This window comes from Heliconius melpomene, chromosome 20, assembly GCF_056956725.1.
Source record: "Heliconius melpomene rosina isolate 202511_hmr_F chromosome 20, ASM5695672v1, whole genome shotgun sequence".
In the NCBI taxonomy this organism is placed as follows: Eukaryota; Metazoa; Arthropoda; class Insecta; order Lepidoptera; family Nymphalidae; genus Heliconius; species Heliconius melpomene.
In genome coordinates this window covers 4,002,541-4,016,753 of record NC_140408.1, presented here as the reverse complement: position 1 = coordinate 4,016,753, position 14,213 = coordinate 4,002,541, and the positions used below count along the sequence as shown (strand labels likewise).

Below are 14,213 nucleotides of genomic sequence, written 5' to 3'. Positions count from 1 at the left end.
AGAAACTGTTATTATTTTTGCTTCGATATGTTTTAAATTCACAAAGTAAAATGGAAATTTAGTATAGATATTTGCTTACTCAAATATACGGTTATTGGTAAAATAAATGTTGTTATATTTTATTTTTATGAATTTTCGTGAACGTTAAAGCATTTAAAACGACAAACGGTAGCGTATAAAATGGCGGATACGGTCATTTCGAGTATCTCAAGCACATCAAAGTGTAACGACCAGAAAAACGACATTACAATTAAACATTTTCTGGTAGCTTAATAAAGTCATCTTCACGTTATATTCCGCACACAGGGTAGGCAGAGGGAACCTAGGCAGAGGGAACCTTGAAGGTTTTGGGTCATGCGTGGCGGTACTTAACACCGCGTGTTTACCTCGACACCAGAGCGAAAAAATGAAAACATAAATTTAAATAAATATTTCCTTAATAAAGTCGTGCTGTTAAAATTTTAGTAGCACAAATAATAATGCAGTTTTCAGTTAACGCACTAAATCTGCATTCTCTGTTAATTGCAGAGACGTATCTCGATGGTGTCCTTTATCTTTTTATAGTGGTTGTAAATAACCGCCCACTTGACGTAAGGCGTTGGATTTATTGTATAGTTTAATTATTAATTAAATACAGGATAAGGATAAGGCCATGTTATTTCTTATTGGCATATGATTTTATTGAAATGTATCATAATAGTGGAGATGTTATTATCAAGACGATAAAGCGATTTAGTGTTTTTTTATTGTTTTGTTTTTTTTATAATATTAAAGATTGCTTTAACGATTGTGGCAGGGATAACAAAAATATAAACTTGTAGTCGAAAATGACTTAATTTAAGAACAAATGCCCAATATTATTACGTTGTTATATATGTCGGTATGTTATAGTATAAAATGTCTAAAAAATTTGCTAACATAGCAAAATGCATCGCCTTAATTTTTTTCCAATGTATTTTTTTTTTCACTTAAATAGAAAGTTAAATAAATAATTTATTAAACCTTTTATTTACATTATAATTTGTTTGACTTGCTTTTAAAATAAGTCTTAGAAAACTATACATTTGTATATTTTAATATCGTTTATTAGCTTTACCATTTCAAAAGAAATTCAGTAATGTAAAAGATCTTTTTAAATTACACTTTTACTTAGATTAAATTAGAATTTTGTATTCCATGCAAGGTGGAACACAAATCTACCGTGATGACGCCATCCGAGTTGAATTTTGCATCCAAATGCGCAATCAGAAGCACAAGAGCTGAAACTAACGTGCTTGTTTAAATAAACTACTTACACTTAAAGTTAATAATGAAATTTCATCTGAAATAACAAATTTCGTACACGTGTTGTGGCGGAGTTATCTTACTAAAAATGTTAAAAATTTTAATACTAGTAAAATGATTTAGGTTACATAATACATATATTTTCAAGAAACTTTGCAAAAATAGCGATGAAAAATGGTGTAATAAAACCTAGTGTTGAGACACTCCGTTCCCCGCCTTCCCCGAATTCTGGAGGCAATTATGAACGCCGCTCTTTGCCTCGACGATTTTTACGTAAAACATAATTCATTGATAAATTGTTTAATTGAAAACAAAACAATAATAGTATCAAATCTAGCATGAGGTGATATTTTATTTATTTACGCATAAAACAAAAAAAAATGATTTTCAAAAATTTCATACGCCATTGTTAAACATCGTCTTTAAAGCTTTAGATATTCATATATTTTTTAAACTCTCTTACAATTTTCAGTGTGAACTAAAAAATAGTAATTCTAATTTAGTACTGACACATTTATGTTTTGGTTCCACTATCCAGAAACTAAGAAGGAAGTCGTTATAATATTTTATATGATATCTACGCAAATAACGTCATAAAGCAATGAATGTTGAGGGAACAAAGGAGGACCGATATTATTCCTGTAGAGCTAAAACCAAATTTATTGCGTAGGTGCTTGTAAATGTAATTCAAATATCATAAAGAATATATGGTATAGTTTATACTAAAAATAAAATATATTTCTATAACAATATAATAATAATATTAAATAATAATATTAAATAACATTAAATATACTACATAATTTTCCGCTTATAACGAAAGGTACTGAGCTTAATTAGAATCCAATATTAAAATAATTTTATTAAATATTCTTTGGGTATAGAAACGAGATAGATCCATGTTTATTAGGTAGAAAGGCAGAGGAAACCTACAACAACTATTTAGCTTATTTCAATCGGTCTATTTCGAAATAGGACGTCGCGTTGATGCATTTCAAAGGCCTAATTTTGTCCAAACAGAAACAGTTATTAAAATTTTACAACGAAAATACAAATTAATATATGTTAATAAATACTACAATATCCTTGTTTGTTTGTATGCAATAGTAACCATAATATGCATAAAAATTAAAATGAAAAGCTTGCGCATTAAATAATTTCATATTTGCAATTGCGTTTGCATATTATAGATACTTACTAAATATATGTAATTCTATAGTGTATTTTGGAATTGTGTGTACGTTTCTATAATAAATTATGAAAACGCGTGAATCTGGAAGATATATTTTGAATAAAATTTCTAACTGAATACATACCATAATCCTAAACCTTGTATTTTCACTGAACTATACAATTTTACACAGCATTTATATATAATTCAACTTCATTCTCCACCATACAAATACAAACAAATACCACCACTAAAATACCGAGTTTTGATTAACAAATTGTTGAAAAAGCTGACAAATCCGACTGTTGACACTACCGACCAGCGAATTCGAACTCGCACTATCTAGTTCACTGGATGAGTCAGTGCCCAGTACCCCCACTGGGTACTAATATCCAGTATGTAGTAGTGTTGTTTGTTTGCGAACGAGGCCTCGAGGTTGAGGCTCGCAGTGCGCGGCCGCCGGGCTGCGTGTTGTGTCTGTGTCTGCTATCGATCCGGCGCCCTCGTTTCGGCCCGACTGCGCCTACAAGGGTATAAGACGGCTCGAAGCGACTGCAGGTTAGTCGGGCACGTACATAAAATATTACAAATATATATATTATTATTATTATTAATATATAATAAACTACATTTTTATGACATAAATATAGATTTAAGCTGCTATTAGATAATTTTACACAAATAAATGATTGAAATAATTTTGATTGATGATACGTGTATAATAGATGTTCTTTCTGGTACAGAATGAAAGGAAAAGGTGGAATAATTTACGCCTGATCATGTTGGCTTTTAAGTCAGTTATTCATTGAACGCTCTTCCAGATGGATTTATTTCTATGAAGCTATTTCCGCCAGTTGACGTCTATTCCCGACTGCCTATTGCAACCTATAAACACAGAGATGTATTAAAAGTTGTTTTTTGAGGTAAAAGGTTTGATATTTTTTTTCATTATTTTCTAGTTTTCAATAATATATTATATACGAATAATAAACTATTAATATTACTTCATGTACACGTATAAAGTAACAAGAATTATAACATGAAGCTACGTTAAAACCATGTACACAAGCACCAATGGATATTGATTTTTAAAAGCAGCGATACCTTATAAAATTTTAAGAGCTTCGTGGAGTTGGACCTACTTTACTACATTATGGCTTTATGGCTTGGTAAACAAATTATTAGATAAACATACGCACTAAGGAATTAAACGTTCACGTTAGTAAAAGGTAACTTCATCCCGTTTTGGTAAACAAATTGGTGCTACAGATTTCTTTACATGTATTTTAAAGAGTAAAACTAGATTCGTGACACGTCACACGATATTGAAGCATAAAAATATATAAAACATATAATTATTAATATCTATAAACTCAAAAAGATATATTCCTATAATAAATTTATATATTTTCAAGATAAAAGACAAAAAGAAGATAATAATAAACATTTATAAAGTGCAGAAATATCGATATGTTGAAAATTCTATTTCCTTTTAAATCATCTTTTATATTACTTTTCGATTCAATTGCAACTCTATTTTAACTTCTATGGACTGTATCTAAGTATTTTTCTCGTAAATACTTCTTGTCCTTGCACAATATCTATTGAAGTAAATAATTTTCATAGCACTATTTGTAGTAAGATGTATAAAAATATAAATAAGTATTTGATAACGACAATAATATATAATAAATAACGTTTTATATAAAATGTAGAAGGCTAGAAGGAAGAAGAAGAAGGAGGGAGTAAAAGGGATTTGTAAAATTGAAATGGATTGCTCGATTCATTTAACCCACCATTCATTTTTCAAGACATTCCGTGTAGTGGCGGACTAAACGCTGCGCTTTGTCTTCTTACAAGATCGAAAAATCATTTCCTCCCTACTCGAGGAAATTAAATATTTAATATTTTAATATCTTCGCTCTGGTGTCGAGGCAAAGTGCGGCGTTGAGTTCTGCCTCTCGACACGTAATGCCTCTAGAATTCGACAGAAAATGGGGAACAGAGTGTCTTAGCACTAGGTTCCCTCTGCCTACCCTGCTGTATGCGGGATATAGCGTGAAGCTGATAAAAAAATAGTTACTGAAAATGGGTCAGGTAATCGCTTGACTCTAATAAAAAACTTAAAAAAACATTGATTAAAGTACTTTTTTTTATTGTTAGACACGAGATGTTTTTAGTTTTTACATATATTATATTAACAACGTCGACAGGAGACACGTGTTTGAGGTTTTTCCATGTAACATTTTACTTTTCATCGCACTCAATATAAAAACAAAGAAAAAAATTGAGCTTAGATCCCGCAATATTCATGTTTAATGTGTATTCAAACTTTTTAAAACCTTTTATTTTTCAACAACCCTCCCGATATACATAGAAGGTCTTTTGTAAGAAAAAATCAAAACAAAATAATTGGCAATTATAACTGTATAGGGGTTATTGTTACAAGTTTGCACATTCCACTTAAATACCACTTAATACCACTCAAATATTGAATAATGAGAAATATTTATAAAAAAGTACATCCAATCACCCATCCTCTCTCAACGACTCTCACCTCCTAACATAACATTACCCTAGAGCAAAACAGAGAGCATTCCCTAATTGAAATCGCGTTGTTTTTGCAGTTGTAGAAAATTGGCTTTGTGCTTTCAAAGCGTGAGAATATACCGATGTTGCTTCAGTTCACGACCATTTAAAGAGCGCACGCTGCATTCATTCGTTCATTCGTTTCTTGTTTTAAGGTAAAGGTCTCGTGATGGCGGTCGTGCTGGTCTCAGCTCAGGATGGTTTCCAAGGAAGCCCTCGAAGGCGAAGGCACGGGTACGTAGCGTGTAAGGGTATAATTTTCAGAAGCCGTTGTTCCGATTGCCATTAATATGGACCTTGTAGTGAATCATTCATTATGGCAAGAGGAAGATAAGTTCCATGGTGAGCATAGATATGAATCTGAATTAGGTACGTATAACCAGAAAGGGGGTATAGCTTTGGTGCTTTATATTATTTTATTATTCAATGTTATATTTTGCCTGACATTACTGACATTTTGGACATTATTGGACGTGTGTATTTCTTTTTGTTGGTATTATTATTTGCGGGATAGGGAGATCGGAGCGCAAAATACATACGGTCACGATAAACCTTCATTTCATCTACTGTCATCGACGTCCTGGGGTTCATATATGTTGTACGTGATACTCCATTATTATCTAAATTATTATGTCTCGCTTTTCCGTCGTATTTATTACAATCTTACATTAGATTTTTATTATTTTTATTCGACAGTGTGACATGAATCTAAAACACATCAAATCAAATGTAAAACAATTGAATTATATCCGATATTACGATCGCAATTTTTTTTTTCACCTTCATGCTGTAGCGCGCATGTATCAGGGGAAGGAGAGAGAACCTATTGTTAGGACAATCAGATATCGATGGGAAATACATGAGTAGACGAAAACTAAACATAATATTAATGTCTTAAATACAAATTAACTGGTGAAGCCTATGCAATACGGCTTGGACAAGATAAACATGTAATTTAGTAATTAAAGGAACTAGGTAAAACTTTCTCTATTCCTAACGTTTTAGGTCAGAGGACTTTTTTAAATAAACACACAATCCTCTTAGAGAGACCCTTGGATTTCATTATCCCAGAAGATTGAAAATTAAGTAAAACAAATTTTATCTACGTACTCTTGCATACGTCAAGGTGTTTGAAGTAAATTACTAAAGTAATAAAAACATAACAAAGATAATATTGTTTCTATGCGTGAGGTATACATTATTATTAATAAAACAGTATTAAATCATAATTTTATGAAAATAATGTGGTATTGTTTGTTTTCTGCTATAAACTCTATTTATATGAAGTAAAGATATTGAGGATGGAGATACTAAATAATAAATGGCCGTAACCTATTAAAGTGGATACAAAGTAAGTATTTTACGAGTATATGGTATTTAATGTGAGTGACACTAAGTAAGCACGTGAGTGAATACGAGGTGTGTTCAAAAAGTAAGGTGACTTTGTATTTTTAAGAAAAAATATTTATTTATTTATCAATATTTATGTTGTCCCCTTCAAAGTAATCCCCCTCAGATACAATACACTTATGCCAACGGTTTTTCCAATCGTCAAAGCACTTCTCATAAGCACTTTTCGGTATAGCCTTGAGCTCTTCCAGCGATGCAGTCTTTATCTCTTCAATCGTTGCAAATCTCCGTCCTTTCATAGGTCTCTTTAGTTTTGGGAACAAGAAAAAGTCACATGGGGCCAAATCCGGTGAATATGGTGGCTGAGGCATGATTGTGGTGTTGTTTTTGGCCAAAAAATCTCTCACCAGCAAAGATGAGTGAGCAGGGGCATTTTAGCAATTTCGGAACAAACTTCGCTGACACACGTCTCATGCCCAAAACGTTAGAAAAAATTTCATGGCACGAGCCAAGCGATATACCAACATCCTCAGCAACTTTTCTGATAGTGATTCGACGATTTTCCAGAACAATTTTCTTCACTGCTTGAACGTTTTCATCAGTTGTTGACGTGCTTGGGCGTGCAGAGCGAGGCTCGTCATTGGCATCTTCCCGGCCATCTTGGAAGAGTTTGTACCACTTGTAAACATTTTTATTACTCAGAACAGTTTCACCGTATGCCACTGTCAACATTTTAAGTGTTTCGGAGCACTTTATTTTATTTTTTACACAAAATTTGATGCAAATCCTTTGATCCATATTTTTCGATAGCAAGAAATCGCCGAGCACGCAAAACACTTATAACCTTTACGCCTCTCCCAACCAAACAAAAAATGCTATACACTTGAAACTTGGTACAGATGTTCGGGAAGAGTGTACCAACATAACAAAATAAAAAAATCGATAATCGAAAGTACGTTGCCCGCCAAATTTGAAAAGTCACCTTACTTTTTGAACACACCTCGTATACTGAGGAAAAAGTAATTTGTTAAGGCACAATTAATATTATTAGTTGGTAAGAAAAGAATCAAAATATTTCAATAATTTCTCATATTGCAGTTCTTATTAAAAAAACACGGCCAAGTACAAGATGGACTCGCAAGCGAAGAGTTCCGTACCATTAACTGTAAAAATCACGTTTGTTGTATAAGCCCCTTTAAATATTTATTTGAATAACAGGAAGATTTCAGCTATTATAGTTTAACGGTAACTATTCGGTTATTATTACAATTTAAGAGATACAGCCTGGTGACAGACGGACGGACAGATAGCCAGACAGCGGAATCTTGAGCACGGAACCCTAAAAAAGAAAGATGGATGAATGTACCATGATGTATAGAAAATGGTAAGTATCTAGCTATGCAAAATAATACTTTATTTTTCAACCAAGCTGCCGCGGTTTAATGCTGAATCTATTGTTTTATGTTCATCTTTGTACTATTCTTCAGCCTTTCAATGTTATAACAATAGTGAATAGTAATCAATAAAGAATATACTTATTTTCTTATTATAGTTTAAAAGAAGTAATTAATTATAAATTCCTAGCACAGCTTTAGCCATTTCTGCATATTTCCGAATTTTATATAAGCAAAACAATCACCGGCCATTCGTTTCGACAAATTTCTCATCAACTGGCTCGGCTATAATAAAGTCGGAGGCAGTGAGACCATCGAGAGCCACCCAGTGACAGATGGGGCGACCTACATTCGTACAATCGATACGCACTTTACCGGGCCGAGGATGTGCTGTTATGAATTACGTAAAGCGATGTTTCGTCCTTTGCATAAGGTTGAGGAGACCCGAATGAGAGGTGACCTACTCGTGACCTTTGACCCGCTGTGACCCGATCCGAATAGATGTACAGGTCGTTTAGGCAGTAGGGCGGTAGCGGTAGGAGTATAGCTAGGTTAGTGGAATTTGCTGGTCATTACAAATATATTATGTATAATCTTGTTACTGCTTAGTAATTAATGACTTTGATTTTTAATGAATGTCCTACGTTTGATGTAAACACAAATAATTTCAATAGTAGGCTTTCGTGGGGCAGTGGGACAAGGGGTGACTGTAAGCCCGATTGTTAGAGGTTCAATTCCCATTCGGGGAAATTAATTATTATTTATTAATATTTTCAATATATTTGCTCTGGCAACAAGGCAAAAGTGCAGAGTTGAATACGCCACTCAATACACACTGCTTCGATAATTCGGCGGACATACAAACATTAACATTTAACAATTCATCGATAATAAAAAGAAAAATAAAAATATATAGGTATAGAGACAGAGCGGTTTTAAATGGAATAATGAATGGCATATTTATAAACATTTAATTGGTACAACTTCCTGCATTTACAAATGTCACCATTCCACCTGTGCTTGACTTGCTAACAGTATAATATAGGCCAAATGAGTCAAATACTTGGAACCACTTCGTTTGAGGCATGCCTTATAAATAATAACATTGGAACAATCGAAATATTTTGTATTTTAAAAAAATCGGAACTCAGCAGGCTAGGCAGAGGGAACCTAATGCTAGAGCTAAGACACTCCGTTCTCCATTTAACGCCAAATTCTAGAGGCATTTGCCTCGACACCAGAGCGATGAAATTAAAATATATATTTTATTTTATAAAATGGAGATCGAACCCATAACCAGTCGAATTCAGCCTCAAGTTTGTATTTTAATGAAGATATTCGTGTGATTGAACCCTAGTTGCTACAAGGACTCATATATATATATTATACAAATATATTTTATATTATAGTGTAGGTGTAGACAGTTGCTAAACGTATGTATCAATATTGATATAGACGTCGCCCAAGTGTTATTTGCACATGTCTGCATGCGATAATTGAGGATTGAAATCCTATTTGGAACAGTAATAGTATTAACTTGCATGAAGCCAGTCATGGCTTGGCATGGTTGTGGGTTCGATTCCGACTTAAGGAAATGAATTATTTAATATTTTTAATTCTTCGCTCTGGTGTCGAGGCAAAGTGCGGCGTTGAGTTTAGCCACTCATCGAGCTTTCTATTTAATATTAATCTTATTTCAACAATTACTTATAAAATCAATATTATTATTTTTGAGAATTGAATAAAATTCTATTCTATTAGTTCTATGAGAATAATCCTATCTACTACGACTTTGATAGGATTAACGTCACTAGGATTCCGGATTAGTTCGCTTTACACTGCAAAGGGGCTGAGCCATTCTGTTTGACTTGCATTTTAGATAGTTTTTAAGATTTTTTTTTTTAATAAAAAGAAAATATATACTTTGCATATTTAAATTTATGTATAATGTTTATAACCAATATGATATTTAAATAAATTTAACTTTATCAATACAAAGAATACAAAGATAAAAGAAGAGCACAACAAGCTTATTCGATACATAGAATAAAAAATAGAAGAAGCTATACGTGCCCCGGACTCCCGGCCGGGTCACGCCCCCTCCCTGCTCTTGAACTGGTTCGTACACTCTCGTTTTCACCCGCCCGGGACAGCCTGACCTACCCGAAGATACCCGGGATTTTATTGCACTGCGCTATCGACACCGGCAAAAAACTTTACTATAAGGAAAATGAAAACTTATATAGAATGCTTGCGGTTTTTAGAAATATCCTCACGTAGAATTTTATACTGGGTTTTTTTGAGCTTTTATAGCTGTGAGATTTTTGCTTTTATTATTTCTAAATAAATATATATATATTAATTTAATAGTTATTTATTTAATTACCATATTATAAACTAAAATATGAAAATTATAACCCTATTTTACATTAAAATATAAATAAAACAGGTATTTCAAATTGTGATTTGTACTAGTATAATTTTTAAAAGAAAATGATCATCGCAGCGTAATATATATTGGGAAAACGTCATATTTAACAAAAGTTATTTTATAATATAAGTTCATTTATTATATTTATAGAGTTCATAAGCTTATATCCCTAATTTTCACCTAATTTTCAAGAATTTGCGTGTTGATAGTTGGTACTCAACACTTCGTATATTGTGCCATGAGAATTATACATGTATTAAGGACTTTTTACTTCATATCAAACCCTGGCAAAAACTTCAAAAATATTCCAATACCTTTAATCTTAATAAAAATATATTAACATTCTTAACATTAAGTCTTCAGGAATAACGGACAGTTCCTCGAAAACATCTCGACTTTCTTAACAGTACGTCATAATAAAGTAACGCGGTCGCCATTACCTCGAACTTGATATGAGAAAAACATGTATTATCTTATTCGAGGTGGATGAACCTTTGTCGGTCTTTCACGCACGGACACCGGGACAAAGCCGCCGAACCATTATGGGTTGTCACGCTTTATGAAAAGGATTTAGTACTGTCACGCCTTTTTACATCAAACCTTAAAAGCCTGTTGATTAATGTCGTAAAAGTGGTAACTGAGAAAGATTTATAGAAAATCTAATTATGTTCAGAGACAATTAACTTTAGTTATCATTTATTGCTTTAGACTTTTTATATTTGATACAAAAATATATAAAATTTATATAAAATTAGGGTTAAAATTAACCTTAATTTTGTTAATTTTATTAATTTATTAATTTTATTAACCTTGTTTTTGTTTAGGTACCTTAATTTTGTGTAACAATTCAATTTGGGTAACAGGGTTTGAATTTCCTAACAGACATAGAGTATATAAATGAAATAATTAAATGAAATGGAATATCAGTAGAGATTTAACAAACAGACCGAAATCATAAGCTGCTGTGCGAAATCCTTAATATGTAAATGAACCATTAAGTTACTTTTTAAAACAATTTTACCTTCAAAAAGATGAAGGTAAAATTGTTAAAACCTTCTTGCTGCAAAAATGTGTTGAGCAAAAATTAAAAAAAAAAAAAAAAATGTTGTCATAATAGTGTGGTCATATTGAACTTTCCGATTTCAATAAGGTGTGTATTAAAAACAAAGCGACATGCAGTAAAAATTATTTTATTGTTTGAAAGCACATAACATGCAGTTTTAATTTAGTTGGTTTTAAAAATGATATCCTGTAAATGTCTACCTCCATTGACCACACACTGCTGAAGCCTTTCCCGGAAGTTGTCCATTACTCGTCGAGTCATATTCAGCGGAATAGCATTGATTTCTTCCGTGATTGCAGCCTTCAGTTCATCGATGGTTCGGGGACGATGCGTGTACACCTTTTCCTTCAGGTAACCCCAGAGAAAGAAATCGCAGGGGGTTAAATCAGGTGATCTCGGCGGCCACCCAACGTCACCTCGCAAAGAAATGAGATGACCGGGAAACATTTGTCGCAGGATTTCCATTGAACGCCTGGATGTATGGGCTGTAGCACCATCTTGTTGGAACCAGATGTTATCGTTGTCATGATTCTGCGTTAATTCCTCCAATTTCGGTTTCAGAAAAGTTTCAAGCATGTCGCAATACCGAGCAGAGGTAACTGTGACGACTTGACCATCTTCTTCAAAAAAATAGGGACCCCACACACCAAACTCTGCAATAGCGCACCACACTGTCACTCGAGGGCTGTGAAGTGGTCGTTCGTGTAGGTTTCGTGGGTTATTCTCAGCCCAGTATCGAAAATTCTGTTTGTTGACAGTTCCGGCGAGGTGAAAATGTGCCTCATCACTGAAGATCAAAACAGCAGTGCGGGGGATCTGCTGAATGTCGCGGCATAAATTTGTTCGTGTGTCTAAGTCTCTAACTGTTAATTCTTGCACTACCTGAATCTTGTATGGGTGAAATTTAAGGTCTCTATGCAGTATTCTGCGGACACTACTGAAAGATAATCCTAGTGAAGCGGCATGTTTCCGAACAGAACGCCGAGGGGATTGTTGAATTGAAGCCCGCACTCTATCCACGTTTTCCGCTGACGTTGACGTCCTAATTCGGCCTTGTGGTCTTGTTTTTAATGCTGATGATGTTGCTCTAAAATTTGATACCCAATTTCTGATTGTTGGTCCAGTGGGAATGGGATCACGTCGACCAATAGCAAAATGTAAACGGAACGCACGCTGTGTTGTGATCACGGAGCCGCCATTTTTAATAAACTCTTCAACTACGAACGCACGATGTTGTCCCGACCAAGCCATTGCTCACACTAAAACTGCATGTCATGGCGCGTCTAATGACACCATCCCCGACCTTCTACTCCTTCCCTTCTTCGTGCAACGTCCTTCCAAAACCGGAAAGTTCAATATGACTCACCCTGTATTCTGGGCCATACCAGACTATATACTTAAAATAATAATTTTCTATTTAATAGGTCATGAATTGTTAATAAAAAAACATCAGGAGAAAAAGATACAAACTCAACTCTTGGAAATATAAATATGTTTTCTTAGCTCATGAATTATTCTTGCATTTTGTGGTTATATTATTGTTTTCCATGCTCTCCTCATTGTCATTAAAAAGTGGTGTTTTAATTGTTGCCACTCAACGCTGATAACTTCTAACCATACTACGTAATATCTATTTTTTCTCCCAAAGAAAGAGAAATTGCAAAGTCTGAACCAAACTGCAAGCGTTTAGTGGAATCTCTATTTCAATAACAAATATTGATGCGAGTGGGATTTCAACCCACAACGACAGTGGGCCTCAATAACCAATTTAAATTTACTCCCACACAGTTTCATATAATATAGCAATTATTTAAAACAGTCTTCCTGGAGACGTTTGTTGACGCAGTTCCAGTATCGATTGCATCAATTTCAATGAATTTGATAAGACATTGATATCGATCTTTATTCAATGCTCCGTCAAAGGCGACCAATGATGTACCGTTTACTTGTTATTTTGTATATACCTATGGTACCTACATCTACCTGGTGGAGGAAACGATGGGAACACCTGGTGGGTTTTTAAATTCAAATACTGGTAAAGGATCATAATATGAATTATTGTTAGACTATTAAGGGTTAAAAATAGCCGACATCATGTTTATTATATCAACTGAATATAAACATTTATGTTAGTTTGTAATACTTTTGTATTGAAGGTAACGATTGTATGGGAAGGGCGCTGTGAATAACATTTTCATGGTAAATAATATGATATAATGTCATGTGTGGAAATATATAAGGAGGTCTAATAATATACCGTCCGACGAAAAACAAGATATAAATTTAAATGTTTTAAACATGTACATTCATATATGAAAGATGCCATGAATTGAGGTTTTAAAACTGTGATAAACTACAAGAAATTTAAACATATAAAACTTGACGATGCATCTCGTACATAGCAGAGGGAACGTGGGCATCTAGTGTTAGTACTCCGTTACCATAAAGACACTATCCGTTTCCCATCATTTGATAATTCTCGAAGGATTCGTGTTGCGTGGCGTAACTCAACGCCGATCTTTGTCTCATTACTGAAGTTTACATGAAACATTTTTAAAATATTCTATCTATCTTGGATTTAAGTATGACCGGAAATAGAAATAGTGATTTATCATTTCTTTATCTCTGAGTAATGAAGGCATTAAGTAAATTAGAAAAACAAACTTCTAATGAATATAGATATTTACAAGAGAAAGTAAACGATAAGTATAAGTTTGCGAGTTGAGGTCAGCGACAGTGGTGACTTTCGTTTAATAACACCTCGAGGCAAGTCTAAACGCTAGTATGTCGTAAACAAGTATCGTGCGCTACAAACCAGTTGATCATAATTTCTCTGGTATGGCTAGACGATTTCATTTAAATAAATAATATTGTATATAATATATAGGTATATCTTATCATTTTAGGAGTTAACTTAAAGGTTAAGCCAAT

The 14,213-nt window shown here is 33.5% G+C and overlaps 1 protein-coding gene across 5 annotated transcripts in view; it reads right to left on the bottom strand.

Moving 5' to 3' along the window:
• Positions 1-14,213, bottom strand: part of LOC146527605 (ecdysone receptor-like) — a 176,557-nt gene that overhangs the window by 94,735 nt on the left and 67,609 nt on the right. The window contains exon 1 of one of the 5 annotated variants that reach the window (XM_085204844.1): positions 2,601-2,847. The exons of the other annotated variants lie outside the window; for them this stretch is intronic. The gene's annotated coding sequence lies outside the window, so the exon portion shown is untranslated. Of the gene's footprint in view, positions 1-2,600; positions 2,848-14,213 lie in introns of those variants that run through there. 5 annotated transcript variants of the gene reach the window in all.